A 24,350-nucleotide genomic window follows, 5' to 3' on the forward strand; every position below is an offset into this window, starting at 1 on the left:
ACCCTATAATGTTCTACACAGACACAGCACTTCACCCTATAATGTTCTACACAGACACAGCACTTCAAATAGAATGTTCTACACAGACACAGTACTTCACCTATAATGTTCTACACAGACACAGCACTTCACCCTATAATGTTCTACACAGACACAGCACTTCACCCTATAATGTTCTACACAGACACAGCACTTCAAATAGAATGTTCTACACAGACACAGCACTTCACCCTATAATGTTCTACACAGACACAGCACTTCACCCTATAATGTTCTACAGACACAGCACTTCAAATAGAATGTTCTACACAGACACAGCACTTCACCCTATAATGTTCTACACAGACACAGCACTTCACCCTATAATGTTCTACACAGACACAGCACTTCACCCTATAAAGTTCTACACAGACACACACACACAAGCATTAGTTCAAGTCTATCTTTAATCATTTACATAGACTGTTTGAAAATACATGGCTTCCTGTAAAAAACCCCAGTTTGGTTTCATTAATTAAAAATGAACAACAGAAGGGGATACTTATTAAAATCATCAACATCATCACTCAACCAATCAACCTCTCTGACTGGAATGTCTGTGAAATGGAATGGAACGAGTCTGGCACGGTGGAATGCTTTTTGATTGGCCAATCATAGGAGCAAATCCTAACTTCCACTTAAATCCCGTTTTCACGTAGTCATGCGTTGATGTCAATGGGAGACTAAGTGACAATTCAACTTAATGAAGTGAAAGTTAGGATTCACCCCATAGAGCCTAGATGTTGTGTTCATTAAGGCACACCGTTATGGAAGGTTTCTATCAGAATGTTAGTCACAAAACACCAACTGAAAAGTATTCATACACATTAAAAAACAGTTGTCTAAATATCCAGATTTTTTTTACCCCTCAACGTTTCCCAAAGTACATAATATACAAAACGACTTTGAAATGTTTTATTTGGTTTTGCTGCCAAAATATTTGAATTGAATACCGAGATAGTTCCATACAGCAATTATTTTTAAGGTGCAATCTGTAGTTTTATTTGAAGGTGTACTGCAACACTGATACTGTAGGCTTGAAATGAACCATTTGTTTGTGGGACAAAAAAAGTTACAGATTGCACCTTTAAGTTTCTTAGTCAGAGTAAAGAGAGAGAAAGAACAGGTAGCAGGCAGAGAGACAAACAGAACAAGAAAACCTCACAACATCTGAATGAAAAAGAGGGTGAGGAAAATGGAGGGCGGGTGAGGGACAGATGAGGAGGAGGGGTGAGGGACAGACAGGGAGGTGGTAAGAGACAAAGGAAGACTGGTGTGTGATATGGAGTGAGGGGTGCGGGACAGATGAGGGGGGGGGGGTGAGGGACAGACAGGGAGGGGGGGGTAAGAGACATAGGAAGACTGGTGTGTAATATGGAGTGAGGGGTGAGGGACAGATGAGGAGGGGGTGAGGGACAGACAGACAAGGAGGGGGTAAGGACAGATGAGGAGGGGGGGTGAGGGACAGACAGGGAGGGGTTAAGAGACATAGGAAGACTGGTGTGTGATATGGAGTGAGGGGTGAGGGACAGATGAGGAGGGGGGGTGAGGGACAGACAGGGAGGGAGGGGGTAAGGACAGATGAGGAGGGGGGGTGAGGGACAGACAGGGAGGGGGTAAGAGACATAGGAAGACTGGTGTGTGATATGGAGTGAGGGGTGAGGGACAGATGAGGAGGGGGTGAGGGACAGACAGACAGGGAGGGGGTAAGGACAGATGAGGAGGGGGTGAGGGACAGACAGGGAGGGGTTAAGAGACATAGGAAGACTGGTGTGTGATATGGAGTGAGGGGTGAGGGACAGATGAGGAGGGGGGTGAGGGACAGACAGACAGGGAGGGGGTAAGGACAGATGAGGAGGGGGGGTGAGGGACAGACAGGGAGGGGGTAAGAGACATAGGAAGACTGGTGTGTGATATGGAGTGAGGGGTGAAGGACAGACAGGGAGTGAGGGGTGAAGGACAGACAGGGAGGGGGCAAGGACAGATGAGGAGGGGGGGAGAAGGACAGACAGGGAGGGGGTAAGAGACAAAGGAAGACTGGTGTGTGATATGGAGTGAGGGGTGAAGGACAGACAGGGAGGGGGTAAGAGACAAAGGAAGACTGGTGTGTGATATGGAGTGAGGGGTGAAGGACAGACAGGGAGTGAGGGGTGAAGGACAGACAGGGAGGGGGGGGTAAGAGACATAGGAAGACTGGTGTGTGATATGGAGTGAGGGGTGAAGGACAGACAGGGAGGGGGTAAGAGACATAGGAAGACTGGTGTGTGATATGGAGTGAGGGGTGAAGGACAGACAGGGAGGGGGTAAGAGACAAAGGAAGACTGGTGTGTGATATGGAGTGAGGGGTGAAGGACAGACAGGGAGGGGGTAAGAGACAAAGGAAGACTGGTGTGTGATATGGAGTGAGGGGTGAAGGACAGACAGGGAGTGAGGGGTGAAGGACAGACAGGGAGGGGGTAAGAGACATAGGAAGACTGGTGTGTGATATGGAGTGAGGGGTGAAGGACAGAGGGGAAGGGGGGTGAGGGACAGACAGGGAGGGGGTAAGAGACATAGGAAGACTGGTGTGTGATATGGAGTGAGGGGTGAAGGACAGACAGGGAGTGAGGGGTGAAGGAACAGACAGGGAGGGGGTAAGGACAGATGAGGAGGGGGGGTGAAGGACAGACAGGGAGGGGGTAAGAGACAAAGGAAGACTGGTGTGTGATATGGAGTGAGGGGTAAAGGACAGAGGGGAAGGGGAGTCAAACAGAGCAGGAAGCTGACTTGTGTGACTTGTAGGTGTACGAGGCAGGGTGCTAGCAGGCTGGTGTTTAGCATCGAGGAGGAGATGCTGTCAGTTACTGAGAGGCACTGACGAGTTGGCACAGTAGGGCTGGAAGTTAGCTGGTAAGGCTAGTAGTTAGCGCTCAGGCTAACACAGAGACATAGGAATCCAGTGTATCTGTGGCTAACCAGGGTTAGCGGTTACTCTTCATGGCCTCCTTGGCTGCCAGGATGAGAGGGGTGAGGCTGGAGAGAGGCTTGGCCAGCTTTAGGAATGGATGCTACAGGGAAGACAAGAGATCAACCAATGAAACAAACTCTTCTCATCACGGTGTGTGTGAATGTGTGTATGAGTGTGTGTTTGTTTGTGCGTGTGTGTACCTGCAGTAGTTCTTTCCCCCCTCCTCTCTTCTCTACATCCATCTCCAGACAGCGGGACAGGAAGGACCTGAACACTGGAGATAACTTCTCTGGAGACTGGAGCTCTGGAGTCCCATTGGTGGCTATCAGGTAGAGGGCCTGTATAAGACACAGACACACACTGAACATTACTGGCCACCAAGTGCAATCCCCCACCCCCCCCCCTCACATACACACACACAAATCCATCCTCACCCTGAGTGGGTTCTCGTTGAGGTAAGGGGTTCTCCCTCCACCATCTCTATAGCCATGATGCCCAGGGACCAGATGTCCACCTTGGGTCCGTAGGCTTTCCTGGTCACCACCTCAGGAGCCATCCAGTAGGGAGTCCCCACCATGGTGCTTCTTTTACTCTGCTCTGGAGTGATCTGGGCACAGAACCCAAAGTCAGCTGGAGAGGGAGGGGAGAGAACAGACATGTAAGAGGGAAGGTCAACCCAGCAGTATAATGACAGGGGACAATGCAATAAGATCCAAGCTAGTGTGACTGTCAAGTTAATATGAAACATTCACCGAGTCACATTCAGCAAGACAGAGGAGAGAAAACAGGTAAGTTAGTGTGATTGTCAAGCAAATACAATGATAGGACACAAAACAATAGGACACTTAGGATTGGCAAGGCATATTATCTAGGAACAGAACCCAGAACCAGCTACAGAGGAGAGGGGGAGAGATGAAGGGAGAGAGGAAGAGGAGGCAGACAGAAAGTGTGTGTGTAACGTGTACACTGGGAGTTGGGAAGCAAGTACAGGGATTGAATCATTTAATGAATACATAGAACGTAATACAAAACAAGAAACAGAAAACGCTCACAGACATGAAACCAGAACAGAGTCAATAATGCCTGAGGAAGGGAGTGATAAAGGGAGTGATATACAGTTGAAGTAGGAAGTTTACATACACCTTCCGGTGCCGACAGAGATGGCCGCCTCGCTTCGCGTTTCTAGGAAACTATGCAGTTTTTTTTTTTTTTTTTACGTGTTATTTCTTACATTAGTACCCCAGGTCATCTTAGGTTTCATTACATACAGTCGAGAAGAACTACTGAATATAAGAGCAGCGTCAACTCAACATCAGTACGACCAAGAATATGACTTTTCGCGAAGCGGATCCTGTGTTCTGCCTTTCAACCAGGACAACGGAATGGAGCCCAGCCGGCGACCCAAAAAAACGACTCCAATAAAAGAGGGAAACGAGGCGGTCTTCTGGTCAGACTCCGGAGACGGGCACATCGTGCCCCACTTCCTAGCATTCTTCTCGCCAATGTCCAGTCTCTTGACAACAGGGTTGATGAAATCCGAGCAAGGGTAGCATTCCAGAGGGACATCAGAGACTGTAACGTTCTTTGCTTCACGGAAACATGGCTCACTGGAGAGACGCTATCGGAGGCGGTGTAGCCAGCGGGTTTCTCCACGCATCGCGCCGACAGAAACAAACACCTTTCTGGTAACAAGAGGGGCGGGGGCGTATGCCTTATGGCTAACGAGACGTGGTGTGATCACAGAAACATACAGGAACTCAAATCCTTCTGTTCACCTGATTTAGAATTCCTCACAATCAAATGTTGACCGCATTATCTACCAAGAGAATTCTCTTCGATTATAATCACAGCCGTATATATTCCCCTCCAAGCAGACACATCGATGGCTCTGAACGAACTTTATTTGACTCTTTGCAAACTGGAATCCATACATCCCGAGGCGGCTTTCATTGTAGCTGGGGATTTTAACAAGGCAAATCTGAAAACAAGACTCCCTAAATTGTATCAGCATATCGATTGCGCAACCAGGGCTGGCAAAACCTTGGATCATTGCTATTCTAACTTCCGCGACGCATAAGGCCCTGCCCCGCCCTCCTTTCGGAAAAGCTGACCACGACTCCATTTTGTTGATCCCTGCCTACAGACAGAAACTAAAACAAGAAGCTCCCACGCTGAGGTCTGTCCAACGCTGGTCCGACCAATCTGATTCCACACTCCAAGACTGCTTCCATCACGTGGACTGGGATATGTTTCGTATTGCGTAAGACAACAACATTGACGAATACGCTGATTCGGTGTGCGAGTTCATTAGAACGTGCGTTGAAGATGTCGTTCCCATAGCAACGATTAAAACATTCCCAAACCAGAAACCATGGATTGATGGCAGCATTTGTGTGAAACTGAAATCGCGAACCACTGCTTTTAATCAGGGCAAGGTGACCGGAAACATGACCGAATGCAAACAGTGTAGCTATTCCCTCCGCAAGGCAATCAAACAAGCTAAGCGTCAGTATAGAGACAAAGTAGAATCTCAATTCAACGGCTCAGACACAAGAGGTATGTGGCAGGGTCTACAGTCAATCACGGATTACAAAAAGAAAACCAGCCCCGTCACGGACCAGGATGTCTTGCTCCCAGGCAGACTAAATAACTTTTTTGCCCGCTTTGAGGACAATACAGTGCCACTGACACGGCTTGCAACCAAAACATGCGGACTCTCCTTCACTGCAGCCGAGGTGAGTAAAACATTTAAATGTGTTAACCCTCGCAAGGCTGCAGGCCCAGACGGCATCCCCAGCCGCGCCCTCAGTGCATGTGCAGACCATCTGGCTGGTGTGTTTACGGACATATTCAATCAATCCCTATCCCAGTCTGCTGTTCCCACATGCTTCAAGAGGGCCACCATTGGTCCTGTTCCCAAGAAAGCTAAGGTAACTGAGCTAAACGACTACCGCCCCGTAGCACTCACTTCCGTCATCATGAAGTGCTTTGAGAGACTAGTCAAAGACCATATCACCTCCACCCTACCTGGCACCCTAGACCCACTCCAATTTGCTTACCGCCCAAATAGGTCCACAGACGATGCAATCTCAACCACACTGCACACTGCCCTAACCCATCTGGACAAGAGGAATACCTATGTGAGAATGCTGTTCATCGACTACAGCTCGGCATTTAACACCATAGTACCCTCCAAGCTCGTCATCAAGCTCGAGACCCTGGGTCTCAACCCCACCCTGTGCAACTGGGTACTGGACTTCCTGACGGGCCGCCCCCAGGTGGTGAGGGTAGGCAACAACATCTCCACCCCGCTGATCCTCAACACTGGGGCCCCACAAGGGTGCGTTCTGAGCCCTGTCCTGTACTCCCTGTTCACCCACGACTGCGTGGCCACGCACGCCTCCAACTCAATCATCAAGTTTGCGGACGACACAACAGTGGTAGGCTTGATTTCCAACAACGACGAGACGGCCTACAGGGAGGAGGTGAGGGCCCTCGGAGTGTGGTGTCAGGAAAATAACCTCACACTAAACGTCAACAAAACTAAGGAGATGATTGTGGACTTCAGGAAACAGCAGAGGGAACACCCCCCTATCCACATCGATGGAACAGTAGTGGAGAGGGTAGTAAGTTTTAAGTTCCTCGGCATACACATCACAGACAAACTGAATTGGTCCACCCACACAGACAGCATCGTGAAGAAGGTGCAGCAGCGCCTCTTCAACCTCAGGAGGCTGAAGAAATTCGGCTTGTCACCAAAAGCACTCACAAACTTCTACAGATGCACAATCGAGAGCATCCTGGTGGGCTGTATCACAGCCTGGTACGGCAACTGCTCCGGCCACAACCGTAAGGCTCTCCAGAGGGTAGTGAGGTCTGCACAACGCATCACCGGGGGCAAACTACCTGCCCTCCAGGACACCTACACCACCCGATGTTACAGGAAGGCCATAAAGATCATCAAGGACAACAACCATCCGAGCCACTGCCTGTTCACCCCGCTATCATCCAGAAGGCGAGGTCAGTACAAATGCATCAAAGCAGGGACCGAGAGAATGAAAAACAGCTTCTATCTCAAGGCCATCAGACTGTTAAACAGCCACCACTAACATTGAGTGGCTGCTGCCAACACACTGACTCAACTCCAGCCACTTTAATAATGGGAATTGATGGGAAATGATGTAAAATATATCACTAGCCACTTTAAACAATGCTACCTAATATAATGTTTACATACCCTACATTATTCATCTCATATGTATACGTATATACTGTACTCTATATCATCTACTGCATCTTTATGTAATACATGTATCACTAGCCACTTTAACTATGCCACTTTGTTTACATACTCATCTCCTATGTATATACTGCACTCGATACCATCTACTGTATCTTGCCTATGCCGCTCTGTACCATCACTCATTCATATATCTTCATGTACATTTCTTTATCCCCCTACACTTGTGTGTATAAGACAGTAGTTTTGGAATTGTTAGTTAGATTACTTGTTGGTTATTACTGCATTGTCGGAACTAGAAGCACAAGCATTTCGCTACACTCACATTAACATCTGCTAACCATGTGTATGTGGAAAATACAATTTGATTTGATTGATTTGATTTGACCTTAGCCAAACACATTTAAACTCAGTTTTTCACCATTCCTGACATTTAATCTGAGTAACAATTCCCAGTCTTAGGTTCCGTGTCTTAGGTCAGTTAGGATCACCACTTTATTTTAAGAATGTTAAATGTCAGAATAATAGGAGAAATAATGATTTATTTCAGCTTTTATTTCTTTCATCACATTCCCAGTGGGTTTACATACACTCAATTAGTATTTGGTAGCATTGCCTTTAAATTGTTTAACTTGGGTCAAACATTTCGGGTAGCCTTCCACAAGCTTCCCACAATAAGTTGGGTGAATTTTGGCCCATTCCTCCTGACAGTGCTGGTGTAACTGAGTCAGGTTAGTAGGCCTCCTTGCTCGCACACGCTTTTTCAGTTCTGCCCACAATTTGTCTATGGGATTGAGGTCAGGGCTTTGTGATGGTCACTCCAATACCTTGACTTTTTTGCCCTTAAGACATTTTGCAACAACTTTGGAAGTATGCTTGGGGTTATTGTCCATTTGGAAGACCCATTTGCGACCAAGCTTTAACTTCCTGACTGATGTGTTGAGATGTTGCTTCAATATATCCACATCATTTTCCTACCTCATGATGCCACCTATTTTGTGAAGTGCACCAGTCCCTCCTGCAGCAAAGCACCTCCACAACATGATGCTACCAACCCCCGTGCTTCACGGTTGGAATGATGTTCTTCGGCTTGCAATCCTCCCCCCTTTTCCTCCAAACTTAACAAGGGTCATTATGGCCAAACAGTTCTATTTTTCTTTCATGAGACCAGAGGATATTTCTCCAAAAAGTACGATCTTTGTCCCCATGTGCAGTTGCAAACCGTACTCTGGCTTTTTTATGGTGGTTTTGGAGCAGTGGCTTCTTCCTTGCTGAGCGGCCTTTCAGGTTATGTCGATATAGGACTCGTTTTACTGTGGATATAGATACTTTTGTACCTGTTTCCTCCAGCATCTTCACAAGGTCCTTTGCTGTTGTTCTGGGATTGATTTGCACTTTTCGAACCAAAGTACCTTCATCTCTAGGAGACAGAACGTGTCTCCTTCCTGAGCGGTATGACGGCTGCGTGGTCCCATGGTGTTTATACGTGCGTACTATTGTTTGTACAGATGAATGTGGTACCTTCAGGCGTTTGGAAATTGCTCTCAAGGATGAACCAGACTTGTGGAGGTCTACAATATTTTTTCTGAGATCTTGGCTGATTTCTTTTGATTTTCCCATGATGTCAAGCAAAGAGGCACTGAGTTTGAAGGTAGGCCTTGAAATACATCCACAGGTACACCTCCAATTGACTCAAATGATGTCAATTTGCTTCTTAAGCTGTGTGTAATATTCTGGAATTTTCCAAGCTGTTTAAAGGCACAGTCAACTTCGTGTATGTAAACTTCTGACCCACTGGAATTGTAATACAGTGAATTATAAGTGAAATAATCAGTCTGTAAACAGTTGTTAGAAAACTGACTTGTGTCATCCACAAAGTAGATGTCCTAACCGACTTGTCAAACCTATAGTTTGTTAACAAGACATTTGTGGAGTGGTTGAAAAACTAGTTTTAATGACCCCAACCGAAGTGTATGTAAACTTCCGACTTCAACTGTATATAGGGAAGGTGATCAGGGAAGTGATGGAGTCCAGGTGAGTCTGATGAGGCGCTGGTGTGCGGAACGATGGTGACAAGTGTCCGTAATAATGAGCAGCCTGGTGACCTAGAGCGCCGGAGAGGGAGTATACGTGACAGTGTGTGTGTGTTCTTACTGAGCTTGACAGATCCGTCCATGCCCAGCAGCACGTTGTCACTCTTGATGTCTCTGTGGATCACCTGGTTGGCATGGAGAAACTCCAGAGCCTGCAGACACTACAGGACACACACAGGACACACCGTCACACACACCTCCCTGTGCTCTGTGACTGAGTGTGTGTGAGTATACCTTTCAGCAGACAGCAGCAGTGTGTGTGTGTGTGTGTGTGTACCTCTCTGCACACAGCAGCGATCTGAGCCTCGTCCATGCATGTTTCCGTGACAACGTCCGTGAGTGATCCTCCAGCCAGATACTCCATCACCACAAACAACTCCTCACCTACCAGGAAACTACACACACACACACACACACACACACACACACACACACACACACACACACACACACACACACACACACACACACACACACACACACACACACACACACACACACACACACACACACACAAACAGAAACAAAGTAAATAAATGACTCCAACACACAGAGTACTGACACAGGCGTACTTCTGAGGTGTGTGTGTGTGTGTGTTACCTGTCTACGTAGTTGACGATGTTAGGTTGTTGTAACTCCTTCATCACCAGGATCTCGTTGATGATCAGCTCCTTCTTCGGCTGTTTCTGGAGGTTGATCTGTTTGATAGCTACCTGTAACACACACACTCACACAAGTTCTAAATCTGTGTCAAGTCTGTTGTGTGAATTGCATTCTTAGTTTGTACTGTATGTCAGCCTGAATGTGTGTGTGTGTGTTGGTGTTGAGACAGGAAGGGACAATACCTCTGCACCAGTGGCAACATCGATGGCTGTGTAGACAGTACCAGACGCTCTGAGAGAGAACGAGAGAGAGAGAGAGAGAACGAGAGATAGAGAGAGAGTAGAGTCCAATTTGTAACTTAGACATGGATAAGGGCACAAAAAGGTGAACATGTAAATGGACTCACCTCTGCAGTGTGTGTGTGTGTGTGTGTGTGTCTCACCCCTGGCCGATCTTCTCATAGCGTGTGTACTTCTTCTTGGGATCTCCAATACTGACGATGGTTCCTGAAAGACATAGAACCAGACTGGTGACATAATGTGTGTGATATACTGTATGTCTGTGTGTAATGTGATGTGTGTGATATACTGTATGTCTGTGTGTAATGTGATGTGTGTGATATACTGTATGTCTGTGTGTAATGTGATGTGTGTGATATGCTGTATGTCATGTGATGTGTGTGATATGCTGTATGTCATGTGATGTGTGTGATATGCTGTATGTCATGTGATGTGTGTGATATACTGTATGTCTGTGTGTAATGTGATGTGTGTGATATGCTGTATGTCATGTGATGTGTGTGATATGCTGTATGTCATGTGATGTGTGTGATATACTGTATGTCTGTGTGTAATGTGATGTGTGTGATATGCTGTATATCATGTGATGTGTGTGATATGCTGTATGTCATGTGATGTGTGTGATATGCTGTATATCATGTGATGTGTGTGATATGCTGTATGTCATGTGATGTGTGTGATATGCTGTATGTCATGTGATGTGTGTGATATGCTGTATATCATGTGATATGTGTGATATGCTGTATATCATGTGATGGGTGTGATATGCTGTATGTCATGTGATGTGTGTGATATGCTGTATGTCTGTGTGTAATGTGATGTGTGTGATATGCTGTATGTCTGTGTGTAATGTGATGTGTGTGATATGCTGTATGTCTGTGTGTAATGTGATGTGTGTGATATGCTGTATGTCATGTGATGTGTGTGATATGCTCTATGTCTGTGTGTAATGTGATGTGTGTGATATGCTGTATGTCATGTGATGTGTGTGATATGCTGTATGTCTGTGATGTGTGTGATATGCTGTATGTCTGTGTGTAATGTGATGTGTGTGATATGTTGTATGTCATGTGATGTGTGTGATATGCTGTATGTCTGTGTGTAATGTGATGTGTGTGATATGCTGTATGTCATGTGATGTGTGTGATATACTGTATGTCTGTGTGTAATGTGATGTGTGTGATATGCTGTATGTCATGTGATGTGTGTGATGTGTGTTATATGCTGTATGTCTGTGTGTAATGTGATGTGTGTGATATACTCTATGTCATGTGATGTGTGTGATATGCTGTATGTCTGTGTGTAATGTGATGTGTGTGATATGCTGTATGTCGTGATGTGTGTGATATACTGTATGTCATGTGATGTGTGTGATATACTGTATGTCATGTGATGTGTGTGATATGCTGTATGTCATGTGATGTGTGTGATATACTGTATGTCTGTGTGTCATGTGATGTGTGTGATATGCTGTATGTCTGTGTGTAATGTGATGTGTGTGATATACTGTATGTTGGTGTGTAATGTGATGTGTGTGATATACTGTATGTCTGTGTATGATGTGTGTGATATACTGTATGTCTGTGTGTAATGTGATGTGTGTGATATATGCACAATATATTCTATTTGTGTAAGAATACTGTATGTGTGTTCCAGGTTTATGTGTGTGTGTTCCAGGGGTGTATGTTCCAGGTGTGTGTGTGTTCCAGGTGTGTGTGTGTTCCAGGTGTGTGTGTGTTCCAGGTGTGTGTGTGTGTTTCCTTACGTAGTTTCTCCATGATTTCCTCGTCAGTCATCTTGCCCTGCTGTTTCTTCTTGTTCCTGTTGGAGGCGGAGTCAGGCTCTGGCAGCGGAGGAAGTGGGTCGATGACAGACTTGGTGTACACCTACCACACACACAGACACACTGTTGAGTTCTAGGTTTTGTTTTCATTGCAGAAGAGTAGCGTCACTGAAACACTTTTCCAGGCAATGTGTGTGTGTGTGTGTGTGTACGGGGTAACTTACTGATTTGGTGTGCTCAGGCCGTGGCGCCACAATAGGGGGCGGAGCTTCGTCTCCATCATCGTCATCATCTTCACCGTCTTTACCGCCGGATGGCGAGGACGTGGCACCCTGCTTTCCAGGCTGGAACACACACACACACACTGTGTTGCAATGAAGAAGCCCTTAGTAGTTTGTACTTTGAAATTTTCTTGTGGTAGTTTAGTACTCACCGACTGTGCATCTTTTTCTGAAGGAAAAGGACAGAGAGAGAGAGAGATAGAGAGAGAGAGGAGAGAGAGAGAGAGAGAGGGGAGAGCGAGAGAGAGGGGAGATAGAGAGAGAGAGAGAGAGAGAGAGGAGAGAGGGAGAGAGAGAGAGAGAGGGGAGAGAGAGAGAGAGAGAGAGAGATAGAGAGAGAGAGGAGAGAGGGGAGAGCGAGAGAGAGGGGAGATAGAGAGAGAGAGAGAGAGAGAGAGAGAGAGAGAGGGGAGAGAGAGAGAGAGAGGGGAGAGAGAGAGAGAGAGAGAGAGAGAGAGAGAGGAGAGAGAGGAGGGAGAGTTTTCATTCACATGATAGAAGAGACCCAGGGTACTTCCCAAATGGCATCCTATTCCCTTCACAGTGCAGTACTGGATGAAAGTAGTGCACTATCAGGGAAAAGGGTGCCATTTGGGATGCAAGACAAATCAAATGAAATGGTATTTATCACATGCGCCGAATACAACATGTCGCTAACTGTGAAATGCGGACTTACAAGCGCTTAACCAACAATGCAGAGTTTTAAGACAAGAGGTTAAGAAAATATTTGTTAAATAAAGGAAAGAAAGAAAAAGTTACACAATAAAATAACAGTAGCGAGGCTTTCTACAGGGGGTGCAGGTACCGAGTCAATGTACAGGTTAGTTGAGGTAAATGAGGTAATATGTACATGTAGGTAGGGGTGAAGTGACTATACATAGATAATAAACAGGTTAGTTGAGGTAAATGAGGTAATACGTACATGTAGGTAGGGATGAAGTGACTATACATAGATAATAAACAGGTTAGTTGAGGTAATTGAGGTAATACGTATATGTAGGTAGGGGTAAAGTGACTATACATAGATAATAGTTAGTTGAGGTAATATGTACATGTAGGTAGGGGTGAAGTGACTATACATAGATAATAAACAGGTTAGTTGAGGTAATTGAGGTAATATGTACATGTAGGTAGGGGTGAAGTGACTATACATAGATAATAAACAGGTTAGTTGAGGTAATTGAGGTAATATGTACATGTAGGTAGGGGTGAAGTGACTATACATAGATAATAAACAGGTTAGTTGAGGTAATTGAGGTAATATGTACATGTAGGTAGGGGTGAAGTGACTATACATAGATAATAAACAGGTTAGTTGAGGTAATTGAGGTAATATGTACATGTAGGTAGGGGTGAAGTGACTATACATAGATAATAAACAGGTTAGTTGAGGTAATATGTACATGTAGGTAGGGGTGAAGTGACTATACATAGATAATAAACAGGTTAGTTCAGGTAATTGAGGTAATACGTATATGTAGGTAGGGGTAAAGTGACTATACATAGATAATAGTTAGTTGAGGTAATATGTACATGTAGGTAGGGGTGAAGTGACTATACATAGATAATAAACAGGTTAGTTGAGGTAATTGAGGTAATATGTACATGTAGGTAGGGGTGAAGTGACTATACATAGATAATAAACAGGTTAGTTGAGGTAATTGAGGTAATATGTACATGTAGGTAGGGGTGAAGTGACTATACATAGATAATAAACAGGTTAGTTGAGGTAATTGAGGTAATATGTACATGTAGGTAGGGGTGAAGTGACTATACATAGATAATAAACAGGTTAGTTGAGGTAATATGTACATGTAGGTAGGGGTGAAGTGACTATACATAGATAATAAACAGGTTAGTTGAGGTAATTGAGGTGATATGTACATGTAGGTAGGGGTGAAGTGACTATACATAGATAATAAACAGGTTAGTTGAGGTAATTGAGGTAATATGTACATGTAGGTAGGGGTGAAGTGACTATACATAGATAATAAACAGGTTAGTTGAGGTAATTGAGGTAATATGTACATGTAGGTAGGGGTGAAGTGACTATACATAGATAATAAACAGGTTAGTTGAGGTAATTGAGGTAATATGTACATGTAGGTAGGGGTGAAGTGACTATACATAGATAATAAACAGTGGTAGCAGCAGTGTAAAAAAGGTGGTCAATGCAAATAGTCCAGGTGGCCAATTGATTAATGTTTCATCAGTCTTATGGGTTGGGGGTAGAAGCTGTTAAGGAGCCTCTTGGACCTAGACTTGGCGCTCCGGTACCGCTTGCCGTGTGGTAGCAGAGAGAACAGTCTATAACTTGGGTGGCTGGAGTCTTTGACAATTTTTAGGGCCTTCCTCTGACACCACCTGGTATAGAGGTCCTGGATGGCAGGAAGCTTGGCCCCGGTGATGTACTGGGCCGTTCGCACTACCCTCTGTAGTGCCTTGTGGTCGGAGGCCGAGCAGTTGCCATACCAGGCAGTGATGCAACCAGTCAGGATGCTCTCGATGGTGCAGCTGTAAAACCTTTTGAGGATCTGACGACCCATGTCAAATCTTTTCAGTCTCTTGAGGTGGAATAGGTTTTGTCACGCCCACTTCACGACTGTCTTGGTGTGTTTGGACCAGGATAGTTGTTGGGGATGTGGACACCAAGGAACTTGAAGCTCTCAACCTGCTCCATTACAGAACTGTCGATGAGAACGGGGGCGTGCTCTGCCCTCCTTTTCCTGTAGTCCACGATCAGCTGATTTGTCTTGCTAACATTGAGGGAGAGGTTGTGTGTGTGTGTGTGCGTGCGTGAGTGAGTGAGGGAGGGAGAGAGAACCAACCTGAGAAGGAGAGGTATTTCTGTTTTGCGGTGGAGGAGTCGTAGAACTTGAGAATGTCCAGAACAGCCTGAGGATTCTGCTTCTGCTCCGATTTACTGATGTTAGACGTCTGGAGCAGGTTGGACCACTGCTCCGGCATGCCCTACACACACACACACAGATTATTACTCAAACACACATGCCCTACACACACACACACAGATTATTACTCAAACACACATACCCTACACACACACACACACACACACACAGATTATTACTCAAACACACATGCCCTACACACACACACACAAATTATTACTCAAACACACATACCCTACACACACCCACAGATTATTACTCAAACACACATACCCTACACACACCCACAGATTATTACTCAAACACACATACCCTACACACACACACAGATTATTACCCAAACACACATACACGCCACAGACACACACACCCACCCACAGATGAATAGTTATAAACACACACACTAAGAGAAACAAAGACAGACTCACTGTGAACTCTCCTGTGACGGCGTCGAAGCCCACATGGATGGTGTGTTCAAAGTCTGACGGAGAGGAGATCTCTGGTCTGTTGTCCTTATCACGATCCTTCTTCCTGCCTCCTGACACACACACACACACACACACACACACACACACACACACACACACACACACACACACACACACACACACACACACACACACACACACACACACACACACACACACACACACACACACACACACTCTATAATTAATATACACACTCCTTAACACAGCTTAGACGTCTGTGTGGTTCTGTGTATGTGAGTGTGTGTATGTTTGTGCTTGTGTCTGTGTGGCATCATCATCGGCATCGGTCGACAGCCATAAGCAAGTGTGTGTGTGTTTGTGTGTGTGTGTTTGTGTGTGTACCTTTCTCGGAGGCGAACATGGAGATGATTTTATTTCGTTTCTGTTTCTCCTCAGGAACAGAGGGGAGGGACCGAGAGTTGTAGTTGCCCGACACTGAGTCCTTGGCTCCGCCTCCTTGGCTGTTCATTCTGACAGGGGGGGCGGGGGGCTTGTCTTCACACACACCGCTGTCACACATCTACACACACACACACACCTGGAGAGGGAGAGAGACACACACCGCTGTCAGAGAAAAAGAGAGACCTCTATCATGCCTTGACACACCGACACAAAGTGAGAAGGTGTGTGTTTGGCGTGTGTGTCCGTGTGTGTGTCTGCGTGTAAGAGGGAACAAAGAGTGGATGAGGAAGGTACATGTTATGTGTGGTTTCCTGTTGTGTGTGTGTGTGTGTGTGTGTGTGTGTGTGTGTATAATGCATTGCAGAGCAGAAGGATGTTTTCGGCTCCAAATAAGGTAAAAGCTCCCGTCTGACACCTTTTCACCTGCACACCACAACCTCTTCCTCTCTCAGAGAAAAACGCGACAGAGTTCCCCTTCAAAAGGTATAAGGCACAGTGACATCATCCCCATCAACAGGAAATAGCCTACATCTAGCTCACAGAGCTTTCATCACGTCCCGTCTCTGACCCTGCTGTGTGTGTGTACAAGTCCGTCCAGGACAACTGCCTTTCGATTTCCAATGTTTTTCTCTCCCCTCCACTAAAAGGACACAGTCAACATTCCACACTGTCGGAAAGACACGCTAGCCTCCTTCTCCCTCTGTCTCTCTGTCTACAGCTTTGTATCCCCGATCAGACATCAACAACTACATTAGCTGTCCCCAGCCTCTCTCCGTTTCCCCACCCCTCTCCCTCCTACTTACCCTTTCTGTTCTCCTCCCCTGTGCTTTTCAGAAGAGTAGGTCAACAACAGCTTTACTTTAGCTTGTAATATCCGTGTGTGTACCTTATTACTCTCTCGGTCCCTGTCTCTCTCAGTCCCTGTCTCTCTCAGTCCTTGTCCCTGTCTATCTTGGTCTCTTTCTTTCTCTTTCCCCCCTCTCTCTATTCCTCTCTCTCCAGGACATGTTATAACAGGCAGTCTCATTCCACAGCGGTCTCAGACACAGCCAGTTCTATCATGCCCAGCAGTTCTTGCTCAGCACAGCCTAGCCTAGTAACGTGTAAGGCAGTGTGTGTTTGCGTGTGTGTGTGTGTGTGTGTGTGTGTGTCAGGATAATAATGGGTGCTATCCAGGCTGGGACTCGTTCCCTAGGAATTCCATAGCTCCAGGCCTGGGATTGGGTAAATCAGAGGCAGACGCACTTCCCTTAGGCCACAGAAACAAATTAATATCACCATCATGCCCTCTGATAGGCTGCAGGGAATTATCACCATATTGCTTCGTCCCAGCCAATCTAATGTTTTTATATCCATAAGGGGGAGTGAACAAAAGCACACTTTGAACAAGTGCAGACTTCCAGGATAGGAGAGGGAATCTGAACCCACCCTCTGTTTATACATTGTAGGTCTACTCTCTCCGTTACATTCTGCTCTCTCCGTTACATTCTGCTCTCTCCGTTACATTCTGCTCTCTCCGTTACATTCTGCTCTCTCCGTTACATCCTGCTCTCTCTGTTACATTCTGCTCTCTCCATTACATTCTGCTCTCTCCTCTTTGTTTCTCGGGGAAATCCACTTCCTTATCCTGGAACTCCTAGAGGCCCTGAGGGTCACAAGGGCCAAACTGACTAATCAGACAGAAGCAGGAAGCAAACATAGTCAACGTTGTTTTCAGGAAGTAGAGTGAAACAGCCTTTAGTGTTCAACGTCTATAAAAGGAAATAGCTGACTGCACAGGACACACACAGACGCCTCCATGCCATGCTACACAGTGTAGACAATCCATTCATCCTGTATTCATTCATTCCAGCACACATCACACCTCAGAACACATGTCAGAATTCAACTTACAATGGCAGGCTATATGTGATGCACACAGACAGTGGCAGGCAACATGTGATGCACACAGAGAGTGGCAGGCTACATGTGATGCACACAGAGAGTGGCAGGCTACATGTGATGCACACAGAGAGTGGCAGGCTATATGTGATGCACACAGACAGTGGCAGGCAACATGTGATGCACACAGAGAGTGGCAGGCTACATGTGATGCACACAGAGAGTGGCAGGCTACATGTGATGCACACAGAGAGTGGCAGGCTATATGTGATGCACAGACAGTGGCTGGCTACATGTGATGCACACAGAGAGTGGCAGGCTACATGTGATGCACAGACAGTGGCTGGCTACATGTGATGCACACAGAGAGTGGCAGGCTATATGTGATGCACAGACAGTGGCTGGCTACATGTGATGCACACAGACAGTGGCAGGCTACATGTGATGCACAGACAGTGGCAGGCTACATGTGATGCACACAGACAGTGGCAGGCTACATGTGATGCACAGACAGTGGCAGGCTACATGTGATGCACAGACAGTGGCAGGCTACATGTGATGCACACAGACAGTGGCAGGCTACATGTGATGCACACAGACAGTGGCAGGCTACATGTGATGCACAGACAGTGGCAGGCTACATGTGATGCACACAGAGAGTGGCAGGCTATATGTGATGCACAGACAGTGGCTGGCTACATGTGATGCACACAGAGAGTGGCAGGCTACATGTGATGCACACAGAGAGTGGCAGGCTACATGTGATGCACAGACAGTGGCAGGCTACATGTGATGCACACAGAGAGTGGCAGGCTATATGTGATGCACAGACAGTGGCAGGCTACATGTGATGCACACAGAGAGTGGCAGGCTATATGTGATGCACAGACAGTGGCTGGCTACATGTGATGCACACAGAGAGTGGCAGGCTACATGTGATGCACACAGAGAGTGGCAGGCTACATGTGATGCACAGACAGTGGCTGGCTACATGTGATGCACAGACAGTGGCAGGCTACATGTGATGCACAGACAGTGGCAGGCTACATGTGATGCACAGACAGTGGCAGGCTACATGTGATGCACACAGACAGTGGCAGGCTACATGTGATGCACACAGACAGTGGCAGGCTACATGTGATGCACACAGAGAGTGGCAGGCTATATGTGATGCACAGACAGTGGCTGGCTACATGTGATGCACACAGAGAGTGGCAGGCTACATGTGATGCACACAGACAGTGGCAGGCTACATGTGATGCACAGACAGTGGCAGGCTACATGTGATGCACACAGAGAGTGGCAGGCTACATGTGATGCACACAGACAGTGGCAGGCTATATGTGATGCACACAGACAGTGGCAGGCTACATGTGATGCACACAGACAGTGGCAGGCTACATGTGATGCACACAGACAGTGGTACTGTAGGCTTACTGAAATAATACAAATAAGAAGAACTACAGTTGGATAACAACGTTAGTTGAGATAGTAGCTGCATCCATCTACTGACTGGTAATCAGTTGCCTTGGGCTTTGTACAGTATTTAAACTGTAATAACAGATGTATGTGAATGGTTGCAATATTCTACTAGGTTTTTAATAATATGTTTATAGCCAGGCTATATAATAGGTGGATGTGATATCTCCACTATAATAATCTAATAATAGGTTTATAGCCAGGCTATATAATAGGTGGGTGTGATCTCTCCACTATAATAATATGTTTATAGCCAGGCTATATAATAGGTGGGTGTGATATCTCCACTATAATAATAATGTGTTTATAGCCAGGCTATATAATAGGTGGATGTGCTATCTCCACTATAATAATACTATGTTTATAGCCAGGCTATATAATAGGTGGATGTGCTATCTCCACTATAATAATATGTTTATAGCCAGGCTATATAATAGGTGGATGTGCTATCTCCACTATAATAATACTATGTTTATAGCCAGGCTATATAATAGGTGGATGTGCTATCTCCACTATAATAATACTATGTTTATAGCCAGGCTATATAATAGGTGGATGTGCTATCTCCACTATAATAATAATATGTTTATAGCCAGGCTATATAATAGGTGGATGTGCTATCTCCACTATAATAATAATATGTTTATAGCCAGGCTATATAATAGGTGGATGTGCTATCTCCACTATAATAATAATATGTTTATAGCCAGGCTATATAATAGGTGGATGTGCTATCTCCACTATAATAATAATATGTTTATAGCCAGGCTATATAATAGGTGGATGTGCTATCTCCACTATAATAATAATATGTTTATAGCCAGGCTATATAATAGGTGGATGTGCTATCTCCACTATAATAATAATATGTTTATAGCCAGGCAATATAATAGGTGGATGTGCTATCTCCACTATAATAATAATATGTTTATAGCCAGGCTATATAATAGGTGGATGTGCTATCTCCACTATAATAATAATATGTTTATAGCCAGGCTATATAATAGGTGGATGTGCTATCTCCACTATAATAATAATATGTTTATAGCCAGGCTATATAATAGGTGGATGTGCTATCTCCACTATAATAATAATATGTTTATAGCCAGGCTATATAATAGGTGGATGTGCTATCTCCACTATAATAATATGTTTATAGCCAGGCTATATAATAGGTGGATGTGCTATCTCCACTATAATAATAATATGTTTATAGCCAGGCTATATAATAGGTGGATGTGCTATCTCCACTATAATAATACTATGTTTATAGCCAGGCTATATAATAGGTGGATGTGCTATCTCCACTATAATAATAATATGTTTATAGCCAGGCTATATAATAGGTGGATGTGCTATCTCCACTATAATAATAATATGTTTATAGCCAGGCTATATAATAGGTGGATGTGCTATCTCCACTATAATAATAATATGTTTATAGCCAGGCTATATAATAGGTGGATGTGCTATCTCCACTATAATAATAATATGTTTATAGCCAGGCTATATAATAGGTGGATGTGCTATCTCCACTATAATAATAATATGTTTATAGCCAGGCTATATAATAGGTGGATGTGCTATCTCCACTATAATAATACTATGTTTATAGCCAGGCTATATAATAGGTGGAGGTGCTATCTCCACTATAATAATAATATGTTTATAGCCAGGCTATATAATAGGTGGATGTGCTATCTCCACTATAATAATAATATGTTTATAGCCAGGCTATATAATAGGTGGATGTGCTATCTCCACTATAATAATAATATGTTTATAGCCAGGCTATATAATAGGTGGATGTGCTATCTCCACTATAATAATAATATGTTTATAGCCAGGCTATATAATAGGTGGATGTGCTATCTCCACTATAATAATAATATGTTTATAGCCAGGCTATATAATAGGTGGATGTGCTATCTCCACTATAATAATAATATGTTTATAGCCAGGCTATATAATAGGTGGATGTGCTATCTCCACTATAATAATAATATGTTTATAGCCAGGCTATATAATAGGTGGATGTGCTATCTCCACTATAATAATAATATGTTTATAGCCAGGCTATATAATAGGTGGATGTGCTATCTCCACTATAATAATAATATGTTTATAGCCAGGCTATATAATAGGTGGATGTGCTATCTCCACTATAATAATAATATGTTTATAGCCAGGCTATATAATAGGTGGATGTGCTATCTCCACTATAATAATAATATGTTTATAGCCAGGCTATATAATAGGTGGATGTGCTATCTTCACTATAATAATAATATGTTTATAGCCAGGCTATATAATAGGTGGATGTGCTATCTCCACTATAATAATAATATGTTTATAGCCAGGCTATATAATAGGTGGATGTGCTATCTCCACTATAATAATAATATGTTTATAGCCAGGCTATATAATAGGTGGATGTGCTATCTCCACTATAATAATAATATGTTTATAGCCAGGCTATATAATAGGTGGATGTGCTATCCCCACTATAATAATAATATGTTTATAGCCAGGCTTATAATAGGTGGATGTGCTATCTCCACTATAATAATAATATGTTTATAGCCAGGCTTATAATAGGTGGATGTGCTATCTCCACTATAATAATAATATGTTTATAGCCAGGCTATATAATAGGTGGATGTGCTATCTCCACTATAATAATACTATGTTTATAGCCAGGCTATATAATAGGTGGATGTGCTATCTCCACTATAATAATAATATGTTTATAGCCAGGCTATATAATAGGTGGATGTGCTATCTCCACTATAATAATAATATGTTTATAGCCAGGCTATATAATAGGTGGATGTGCTATCTCCACTATAATAATCTAATAATATGTTTATAGCCAGGCTATATAATAGGTGGATGTGATATCTCCACTATAATAATCTAATAATATGTTTATAGCCAGGCTATATAATAGGTGGATGTGCTATCTCCACTATAATAATAATATGTTTATAGCCAGGCTATATAATAGGTGGATGTGATATCTCCACTATAATAATCTAATAATATGTTTATAGCCAGGCTATATAATAGGTGGATGTGCTATCTCCACTATAATAATAATATGTTTATAGCCAGGCTATATAATAGGTGGGTGTGCTATCTCCACTATAATAATAATATGTTTATAGCCAGGCTATATAATAGGTGGGTGTGATATCTCCACTATAAAAGTAGCTATATGGATGTGAGGCTGAGTGTAATATGTCCACTAGGCCTTAATGATAGGGTTACAGACAGGGTATGATAGGTGGGTGTATGTCCACTATAAAAAATACGGTTCACAGCTAGGCCTATGAGAATGGATGCACTATATCCACTGTAATAAAAGGTTTATAACCATGTGAAATGCAATATTATGTTACGTTCACTAGTGATTATCAGTAACTATCTAACAGAAGTCCAGTAGTACGGCTAGTTTAAGCAGATAGCTGGATAGCCTAGCCATGTTGTAATGTGCGCCTTTTACTCACCAGTAAGCTTAACTAGGAAGCAATATCTCGTCTCATGTAAAACTCCTGAAACCCCGCCCCTCCTCCTCTCTTTGTCTCCGCGGTACACCGATCTGGCGCTGTGATTTACTTAAGATTTGAGCTAATAGACTGATGTCAGTTTAGCTAATACACAGTTTTCACTTGTTTAGCTGTCCTCTTCTGGAATTGGGCCCCGAGGACCGGAGAAAAGCCAGGATGACAGGGCGGAAACGGAACGAACCACAGACCAAGCCCAGACGGAACGGTACACTCGATTTAGTTTCCACGCCGGCGCGCCGGGTGGGCGGGTTTTTAAAACAGTGTGGTGGTGGCCTTTCTCTGTCTGTACATTGATTTAGAAAACGTTCTTTGCATTTTTCTGGCAATTTCCTATAAGAGCTTTAGAGCATCGAAATACACATATCCAATCTAAAGACAACATTTGAGTTAAACTCAAGTTTGTTACTACCATTTCTTTATATCTAAAGTGCCACCAACATTCATAAAGCTAAACAGAGTAGGGTCGAAAATAGTTGTATTTTGTAGTTCAGTAGAAAATAAAAACATTTAAGATACTCTAGGTCGTCTAATATAGTTTATATAGAGTTTCAACTAAAAGCCAACTATATTGAACAACAATATTTACATTTAAGTCATTTGGCAGACACTCTTATCCAGAGCGACTTACAAATTGGTGAATTCACCTTATGACATCCAGTGGAACAGCCACTTTACAAAAGTGCATCTAAAAATGGGGGGGTGGGGGGGTGAGAAGGATTACTTTATCCTATCCTAGGTATTATAAATATAAATGTAACATGTAAAAAGTGTTGGTCCCATGTTTCATGAGCTGAAATAAAATATCCTAGAAATGTTCCATATGTACAAAAAGCTTATTTCGCTCATTTTTTTTGCACAAATTTGTTTAAATCCCTGTTAGTAAGCATTTCTTCTTTGCCAAGATAATCCATCTACCTGGCAGGTGTGGCATATCAAGAAGCTGATTAAACAGCATGCACATTACACAGGTGCACCTTGTGCTGGGCACAAGAAAAAAGGCCGTTCTAAATGTGCAATTTTGTCACACAACACCACAGATGTATCAAGTTTTGAGGGAACTTGCAATTGGAATGCTGACTGCAGGAATGTCCACCAGAGCTGTTACCAGGGAATTGAATGTTCATTTCTCTACCATAAGCCATCTTCAACGTCATTTTAGAGAATTTGGCAGTATGTCCAACCGGCCTCAAAACCGCAGACCACATGTAAACACACAAAGACAGAAGACAACCACCCACAAAGTACCCACAGAATATGGCTGCCTAAATGTCTTCTGTCTTTGTGTCTATGCACCAGATAGGACTGTTTTCGGTTTTCACATTTGTTGTTTTGTA

General features: G+C 44.0%; 1 pseudogene; it reads right to left on the minus strand.

Moving 5' to 3' along the window:
• Positions 1 to 428: 428 nt before the first annotated feature.
• On the minus strand, positions 429 to 23,222 carry LOC135542703 (serine/threonine-protein kinase PAK 2-like; annotated as a pseudogene).
• Between the last annotated feature and the right edge of the window lie 1,128 nt (positions 23,223 to 24,350).

The sequence above is a fragment of the Oncorhynchus masou genome, chromosome 6 (assembly GCF_036934945.1).
Source record: "Oncorhynchus masou masou isolate Uvic2021 chromosome 6, UVic_Omas_1.1, whole genome shotgun sequence".
In the NCBI taxonomy this organism is placed as follows: Eukaryota; Metazoa; Chordata; class Actinopteri; order Salmoniformes; family Salmonidae; genus Oncorhynchus; species Oncorhynchus masou.